A 9,927-nucleotide genomic window follows, 5' to 3' on the forward strand; every position below is an offset into this window, starting at 1 on the left:
TTAACACACTACCTTAAACTAACCAAAGATTCAATTGGGATAATTAATTTGTTTTCCGCTTAAGACTAGTGATGTGGTAAAATATAGAACAAATGGGATTAAAAAGCTCAAGGTGGCTAACAAGGGTGATGTAAAGGGTAGGCTTATTTGGGATAAGTGAGCTAAAATCAAATAATGGCCTCAATCATATGCAAACATGTAAATACACTAAATATTGGACATATAGACTGAAACAAAGTAAAGATCACAATTATAGAGAAGTAAACACACAAGAATAAAATATTTATGGTTAAATAATATAACCATATAAATAAGCTCAAATCTCACAGGTTGTGTGTTCTTTAGCTATAATTCATGTTCCAAATACAACTTCCAAACAAGTTTTAACATAAAAAAATTTTTCAATTTAAATTAGTGAAATTTTTCAAAAATAGAGTCCTAAAAAAGAATTTATTACTTTAACCAAGTAGTAACTAAATGCACAAAATCAAATAAACATGCAATCAAATATGCAGATGCAACAATGAACAAATAAAGAAAATAAGATTATTGGTGTTGAAAAGAAGGTAACTAACCCTTGGAAGTCACTGTCGACCTTCCCACATTTAAAGATTGCACCGTCCTCGGTGCATGCTAAGATGTGCAAGTGGACGGGGGTTATGGTTTCTCAGCTGGGGCTTTTTTCTGTTCCTTTCCTTTCCTTCTTGGTGGCCATCCTGAAAAGGAAAAAAGAAAGTAACTTGAATTCAAAGGGATAGAGCAAGGAAGAGAATAGGAAAGGTGGTAATTAATGCACATGAAAAGATAAATGATGTTGACACATGGTCATGACTACATGTGAAAAATCATAAACGGGAATATAGCAGTGCATATGAAGACAATTAAATGCAAGGTGTTTATTGGCATGCAGGCAAAGGCATGAGTAGCATAGATCAAGCATTTAATGTCCAAGTTAGATTACCAAGTTATTCATACCAACAATCTGTTTGTAATGACAATTATGTTGAATTAATATGATATAAAAAGGGTTTTGTGAAAAGCAAGCATTTTAGAGTAGTAGGATAAAAGATATTGCAAAACAGTGCACAATGCCATACGGGCGTTTTCACAAACACATAGCATGCATGGTAAATAAGCTAATAAAAATAATAAATTGAACATGCAAGCAACCCTTAAAAATTAACATGTAATTGCCAAACAATTTTGTCAACAATCCACAAGCAAAGTAAATAAATATCTAACACCAATGAAAATGATGCAAATAAATTAAATGAAATAAAATGGAAGTGAAGGAAAATAAGAAAGAAAGAAGAAAGAAATAAGAAAAGATAAGAAAAATAAGGATTTGGAGAAGAAAAGATAAGATATTTTGGCTGATCTGGATATTCTGTGCGCCGCATGTGACGCGGACGCGTGGGTGACGCGGTCGCGCGAGTAGCGCTTCTATGAAATGACGCGGACGCGTCATCCACGTGGTCGCGTAGATCGATCTGTTCCATTAGCGCGAGGGCAGCCTCGCGGTCGCGCAACTTTCTGTTTGAAGCTCATATTGCCAAATTTTAAGGTGACGTGATCGCATGGATGACGCGATCGCGTGGATCGCTATATTTTGAAAACGACGCGGTCGCTTGGGGCACGCGGTTGCGTGAGTGGGCTTGTGCTTCCAGCATGGGTCCAGCCCCATTCTAGCCCAACTTACTGCCATACACCCATTTACGTCGATTTCACAGAGCCACGCGTTCGCGTGGGTGACGCGGACGCGTGGGAGGCTCTTTTGCCATATGACGCGGACGCGTCAGCGACGCGGTCGCATGGGGTCAAATTATGCTAAAGGCGCGCCTCCAGCCACGCTTTCGCGTGACTTTCTGTTTACTGTCTTTTCTTTCCAATGCACTGGTGACGCGGACGCGTCAGCGACGCTGCCGCGTCGCGTGCGAAATTTTGTTTTTTTTTATTTTTTTTATGCAATATGCAGAATGCAAAATGATATGGATGTTATGAGTAATTCCAGGTTCAATGGGATAAGATAAAATAAAATTCAAAAACAAACAAAACTAAATAAAATTGAAAATGGAACGATCATACCATGGTGGGTTGTCTCCCACCTAGCACTTTTAGTTAAAGTCCTTAAGTTGGACATTTGGTAAGCTCCCTGTTATGGTGGCTTGTGCTTGAACTCATCCAGGAATCTCCACCAATGTTTGTACTTCCAGTAACCTCCGGGGTCCCCAATTAGGCGTAGAAAGTCTTCAAGCAAGTTGAAGCAAGTGATAAGGCCCCATGAGTGTTGATTGCTGGAATGAATTCCGGGGTCCCAAACTTTGCTTTTACACCCGTCTTTGTGTTGATCATTATGATTCCATCCGGGTAGCAAGCAATCTGAATTCTCACTAAAGCAGTCAAACAACTTTCTAGACCCATTCAGTTGAGCTTTACACCAACATTTGCGTTTAAACTTAAAGCTTCCAACCATAATGAACCTTGCAGGACAATTCTTACCACTGGCCATCTTTCTCTTACTTTTAATGCCACAAAGAGCTCTAAGTTGACCATCCGTCTCCAGTAGCCCATATTCAAGTGGGATTAGAAAGCTAAGGGATATGAATTTTACCCACTTGAATGTTGTGAAGGATGATGGCAACTTAGGGGGAGGGGTCTCCAATAACTTTGGCAATGTGATTTCAAGCTCCACTTGCTTGTGCTCTTTGACAACTTCCACCTCTTTGCAAACTTCTTTAATTTCAACCTCTTCCTCTTAGTAGATTTCTTCCAATTCAATCTCTTCTTCATTACTTACCAAGGGCATGGGAGGTAGTGCTTTTTCTTCTTTAATTTCCATCTCTTGATCAACCTCTTCCAGGTTTTCAACTATGATATGCTTTGGAGGTTGTACACCCTCCTCAACATCAACATCAAACACCGTGGAAGGAGGCTCTGTGACTGGACTTTCCAATGGAGGTACAACATCTCTTAAGTCTGCAACCACTTCTTTCTTTTTAATAATTGCTGCTTTGTCCAGTTGTTTAAGTATGAAATCGTACTCATCCTCGATGATTTTCTTTCCATGACAATTCCTTTTAACTACTCTTTCATCTTCAAGGGTCTCTCCTACCTTTACTCGTAGGGCCTCCTCTAGCTCTTTATGAAGTATGGATTCGCGAAGATGATTCCTTCTTTCCTGTTTCATATCAATAGTATAATTGGGATCATCTTGCTCTTAGATTGATGGATGTGGGTGCTCTTCCATGGAGGGTGGTGATGGGATGAAAAGATCATTATGTGGTTGAAAAGAAAGTGCATTAGAGCTTGAGGGTTGAATATTGGAGGTAGAGGGTTGGTTCATGCGGGATATAAGATTTTGGAGTGTAGAGGTGAGACCAATGATGTTGGAGATGAGTGTATTGTTATCCAATGGAGGTTGGGGTGGATCTATGTATGGCTCATTCGGTTCATAGGGTGGTTGGTATGGTGGATGTGGGTTAGGGTCATATGGTGGTAAATGGTGTAAAGGGGCTTGTGAGTTTGGTGGTTCAAAGGTATGTTGGGGAGGTGGTTCATAAGCACAGGGTGGGGCTTGTTGGTAATTACAAGGGGGTCCACCATATCTATCAGCTTGGTATGCATTGTAGAGTGGTCCTTGTCCATGATATCTTGGAGGGTGTTGTTGCCTAAAGGGTTGATCAGATCCTCTTAGCTCCATCCATCTTTGATTGCTTAGACCTTGATGCATATTCCTGTTATAGCTTCCACTCCTTTCAACAGATTTAGAACCAAACTCAAAGCGAGAGGGGTGAGAATTCATGGCAGCTAATAAAAATAAAATAAAAAATAAAAATAAAAATAAATTTAAATTAAAAGGTTATTGAAATTAAAATTTTTGAATTTGAAAAATTAAATTTTTAATTGAATTTTTAAATTTTTAAATTTAAAATTTTGAAATTTGAAATTTGAATTTTGAAATTTGATTTTTTTTGAAATAAGATAAGATAAGATTTTGAAAAAGATTTGAATTTTAAATTTTTTTAAATTTGAATTTTTGAATTTAATGAAGAAAGAGAAAAATAATAAAATGATACTTAACATAAAATTTTTAGATCAAAACGAAGAAAACAACTAAGAACAATTTGAAGGTTAAGATGAACACGAAGAACAAATTTTTGTGAAAAATTTTTTTTTAATAACTAAATAAAAACCAATAACCTCTCAATTTACGAAAAAAGTAAAAATAAAAACAAATGAAAAAAGCAAATATTTACAATAACCAACAATAAGGCACACGTTTGCAATTCCCCGACAACGGCGCCATTTTGAAGAACTGAGGATTGATGGTTTAGAAGTTATAGTAAATTCTCGTTGCGAGTATAGTTACTAAACTAAGCAATCAACCTTTCTTACAAACGTTTTGGTTGTCACAAGTAACAAACCCCTTTAAAATTGATAACCGAGTATTTAAACCTCGGGTCGTCTTCTCAAGGAATTGCAGGAAAGTATGTTCTTATTATTGGTTATGAGTCTTGTAAATTGGGAGTTTTGAAAGTAAGGAACCAGTATGTTAAATGATAAGAAAAATAAAATAGTAATAATAAAATAAACTCTTGGGCAAGGTATTAGAACCGGAAGTCCTATCCTTATCAATTGTGATGAGAATTGGATTTTAATCCCACTTTGTTAACCTCTAACTATGAAGGTAAATCAAGTGGATTAATTAGCTTAATCCTCAGGTCCTAGTCAATTCCTATGGAAAGACTAGAGTTATTGGAGTAACTCCCAATTTCAACCACTACTTTATTTGACAGCTCAAGCGTTACCAATTACTTAACCAAAGCCAAAAGGAAGAAAATATCTAAATTAAATTAAAAGTATCAATATAAATAAAGCAAAACAATCTTAAATTTGAAATACCTCAAATAATATTAAATAAAAAGAATCCTTAACATGGATGGTTCATAAGCCAATTAGGCAACATAACTAATACAAGCATTAACGCATCTGAAAGTAAAAGAGAAATATTGAAATAAAATAAAAGGAATATTGAACCTGTGACTGAAGATGAGTTGAACTAAACTAATAGAAATCCTAAAATCCTAATCCTAAGAGAGAGGAGAGAACCTCTCTCTCTAAAAACAACATCTAAATCCTAAAATTGTGAATATGAAAGCTTGTTCTCTTGAATAAATGGATTCTCCCACTTTATAGCCTCTAATATGTGTTTTCTGGGCCGCAAACTGGGTCAGAAATAGCCCAGAATTCGCTGGTTGCGAATTCAAACACGCTGATTTTTCGTCACTGCGACGCGTCCGCGTGGAGCACGCGTTTGTGTCACTTATCGTTACAGAAACTATAGCATATTATATATCAAATCGAAACCCCGGACGTTAGCTTTCCAACGCAACTAGAACCGCATCGTTTGGACCTCTGTAGCTCAAGTTATGGCTGTTTTAGTGCGTAGAGGTCAGGCTGGACAGCTTAGCAATTTCTCTAACTTCTTGTATTCCTTCCACTTTTGCATACTTCCTTTCCATCTTCTGAGCCATTCCTGCCCTGTAATCTCTGAAATCACTTAACACACATATCAAGGCATCGAATGGTAATAAGAGAGGATTAAAATTAGCTAAATTAAGATCAAAGAAACATGTTTTCAATCATAGCACAAAAACAGGAAGGAGAATGTAAACTCATGCAAATAGTATGAATAAGTGGGTAAAGAGTTGATAAAATCCACTCAATTGAGCACAAGATAAACCATAAAATAGTGGTTTATCACGGAGCCCGGATCGATGTGCCAGCGAGGGCGCTGGGCTCCCTTAGGGGGGTGGATTGTAAGGTCCCACATCGGTTGGGGAGGGGAACGAAGCATGCCTTATAAGGGTGTGGATACCTCTCCCTAGCATGACGCGTTTTGACAAGTGAGTGTGGGGGGCTTCGACTATCATCCCTATCGTCAAAGGCAAAACCGTGAGGCCCTGTGTGCCAAAGCAGACAATATCGTGCTAGCGGATGGTCTGGGCTGTTATAGATAATTGTAAGATCCCACATCGATTGGGGAGGGAAACGAAGCATGCCTTATAAGGGTGTGGATACCTCTCCCTAGCTTGACGCGTTTTGACGAGTGAGTGTGGGGGCTTCGTCTATCATCCTTATCGTCAAAGGCAAAACCGTGCGGCCTTGTGTGCCAAAGCGGACAATATCGTGCTAGCGGGTGGTCTGGGTTGTTACAGATGGTATCAGAGCCGGAGCCCGGATCAATGTGCCGGCGAGGGCGCTGGGCTCCCTTAGGGGGGTGGATTGTAAGGACCCACATCGGTTGGAGAGGAGAACGAAGCATGCCTTATAAGGGTGTGGATACCTCTCCTTAGCATGACGCGTTTTGACGAGTGAGTGTGGGGAGTTTCGGCTATCATCCCTATCGTCAAAGAAAAAATCGTGAGGCCTTGTGTGCCAAAGCGGACAATATCGTGCTAGCGGGTGGTCTGGGCTGTTACAGATGGTATCAGAGTCGGAGCCCAGATCGATGTGCCAGCGAGGGCGCTGGGCTCCCTTAGGGGGTGGATTGTAAGGTCTCACATCGGTTGGGGAGGGGAACGAAGCATGCCTTATAAGGGTGTGGATACCTCTCCCTAGCATGATGCGTTTTGACGAGTGAGTGTGGGGGGCTTCGGCTATCATCTCTATCGTCAAAGGCAAAACCGTGAGCTTGTGTGCCAAAGCGGACAATATCGTGCTAGCGGGTGGTCTGGGCTGTTACACTTTCAGTTTTGGATTAAGCATTTTTTCTTCTAATGATGTTATCGAAGGCAAACACATTAATCCAAGAGGGCAATTTGTTGATCGAAAAATATTTTTCGATAAAAGCAAATCGATTCGGAATGAGTCAGGGAGAGTTTCTTAAGAAGATGTACGCGTAAGCGTGGGTTGGAAATAATGAACGCCAATTGGACTTCAAGTGACTTGTTAATTTGATAGGAATAATCGAGTAAGTCATTCGAGATGGAGAATCGAATAAAGCATTCGAAAGGTAGGTCGAATAATCACGGTAGTGGAACAATTAAAGACTTTTATCACATGCAAAAATTATGGAAAACGTCTACAGTCAAGTGGCGGGAGCAGTTACCAAGGGGAAAGCCTTTGAAAAGTTCAAAATTGTAATTTATTGTAATTAATCATAATTAATTGTTAGTTATTAAATATTGATTATAAATACTAGGAAACCTTAGGAAATCAGGGTTGGAACTTTTACTCAGAAAACACTCAAACACACTCACATCCTAGGAAATTTCTGAGTCTGCAATCGAGTAACTTTTCTGTAGAGTTCCTTCCATCTTTTCATTCTTTCCATTTATCTTTTTGTAAACTTTACATTTCAAGTAAATTTATTTTCCAAGTATTCTTTATCTTCGTTGTTGTTCAATTTACATTCTTGCATTGTTGATTTCCAATTCAAGATCCTTTGATCCAGTCAAAGGCATTTTATTGCTTCCTTTTAATTTCAACACAAACTTTTCTGTTTTCAACATGTTTTCTTTTCAAAAACTTTTCTTTTTATTCTTTTCCTTGATTTATCAATTTTAATTTATTTTTATTCCCGATTCCGGTCTAATCGAAGACGCTTTGATGCACTTTTAGAAAACTAGTACCTGCAAAGAGGAGTATGTTTCACTCCCAAACCACTAGATATCGAACCACCATCGATTTGATAAAAATCGACAAAACAATAACATCATATAATAATCTAATAAGAAAAATAAAAGAAAGTAAAGTGCTCATCAATTAGGAATTGGGGATTTGTTGAAACTCATTCTATAACTTCAAAGTCGACGCGATTATCTCTTCCACACTAGTTGATACATTATCAAAGATGAACCTGTTCCTAGCCTTCCATGAGGACCAGCTCAAAATCACCATCATCATCCTTTGAGAGGAGCTATTGAGTTGGGTACGCAAGATCTCTATTCTCAATTCCACTCAACATAGAAATCAGAGTCTTCGGTGTCCCTTCTAGTAGCCGGTAAGCTCATTTTTTACCAAAATTTTATTAATTTCTGGAAGATGCAATGATTGGTTGTTTCTGGGAATTTTAAGCATCTTCGGCAGGTGGGTTGAATCGATGGGATGCGATGATGAAACTTTTGCAGTACTTGAAGTTTTTCATGGAAGCTCCTCCAGAGAAAAATCTTAATTTTCGCCGGAATTTCCAACTTTTACAGTTTTTGTCACAAGTTTTATTGTCTCATAATCTCTGGGCAAAATTCAATGAGAAGATGCAAGAACCCATAAGCCACATAGTAGCCCGTATTCACTTCATACAAACCACTTTTATTAAGGGCCCAATAAATTTTATCTTCTCCACCTCCAATTGTTGTTGCTAGCGCACGCTGACTAGTACTCTCAGAAAAAATACTTCTAATTAGAGTTTGATTCCACAGACCATTAGAAAGTATTAAGGTCCAATTTGGGTAAACAACTTAATTAAGCTACTTTTGAAAAATAGCTTAAACAATAAATGATTATATTAAAAGTAGCTTATAAATAAGTTCTTTTATTTTTGAATTTTTAGTTCTAAAAGTACTTATTTTAAAAGCAATATAATAAAAAAAACTTTTTATTATGAGAGAAGTCATTTTTTTTAAACTTTTCTATAAGCTCTTAAATAACTTCTTAGAAAGCTGTAATTTGATTTTGAAAATTACACCAGATATTAATACTAATACTTTTCATAAGTTAAAAGTTCAAAAAAGTTACTTTTGAAACTTCCCAAACAGGCCCTAAGTCTTACCATCAATAGAAGTTGATTTTACATATTGAAAGTTCAAATGTAGGGACAACACAAGGATGTGGAGGAGCAAGCCAAGGATCGGTAAAAATTCGGATACTGGACTCATCACCAACTCGTCAAACCAGCCCATATTCAACAACCTTTCACCCTTTCAATATACTACGCCACCCCCACGAAGGTAAACAGACGAAAACAACTCAACACAAAGATGAAAACAGACGATGAAGAGCGTAGTGACGAAAATTTTGGCCTTTGATAATAGACCCCTCAATATAATTGAACTAGTTTATGAATCAAATAGTCAAGATTATTCAAATTCAAGTTTAAAGAACTCAATTGATCAAATTGTTAAGGAGTCGAACTTGAGCTGACTCATAAATTAATTTGGTGCACTGGATGTTCTATCTGTTCTAAAAGATTTCAATTTCAATTTTATTTGTCTAATTGAAAAAAAATGGTCTAATGGTTGACAATTTTAACAAAAAGGGAAATCTAAAATATTCTAGAAATGTGGGAGAAACAAAACGTTTTAAATTGATAACAAAATTAAAATTTTATACAAATAGTGAGAGCATTAGTATATTATTTCCTTGTCGAACCAACTATTATATTCCCAGGGCATTGCATTCAATTGTCATGCCTGAAGTTTTGAGTTGGATAACTCTAAAGGTCAAAACACGTCTCGTTGACGTTGAACAAAGGAAAAACAATAATTTTTTGATAGCTCTATTTTGCGTGTGTATATATTATATAATAAAGAAGAAAAATTTTAATAATCTAATTGTCATTCAGTTTCTAATTTTCTCAAATCCCATTTATTTTTTGGTCTGACTCGAATCATATTTATGCTTTTCATTTTGGTCTAACGGTCAACCCGTTATGGAGGGACAAAATTTATATCATAGTTTTATTACCATTCTAACTAACTTCTCAATATTACCATGAGTCCATGACACATGGACATTTGTTTTCCATCCATTGACTAATAAGTGGTAAATTAAAATGTTTTAATTTTAATGTATTCACCGGAATAAATGAGATTATTTTAATTAGATTTATATATTTAAATAGTAAATTTAACAATTAACATTTTTGTTGATGTAATAATATATCATTAGTTGTCTGTATAAAATTCTTTTAAACTAATAAATAAA

The sequence above is a fragment of the Arachis ipaensis genome, chromosome B4, assembly GCF_059453495.1.
Source record: "Arachis ipaensis isolate K30076 ecotype BB chromosome B4, ASM5945349v1, whole genome shotgun sequence".
Classification (NCBI taxonomy): Eukaryota; Viridiplantae; Streptophyta; class Magnoliopsida; order Fabales; family Fabaceae; genus Arachis; species Arachis ipaensis.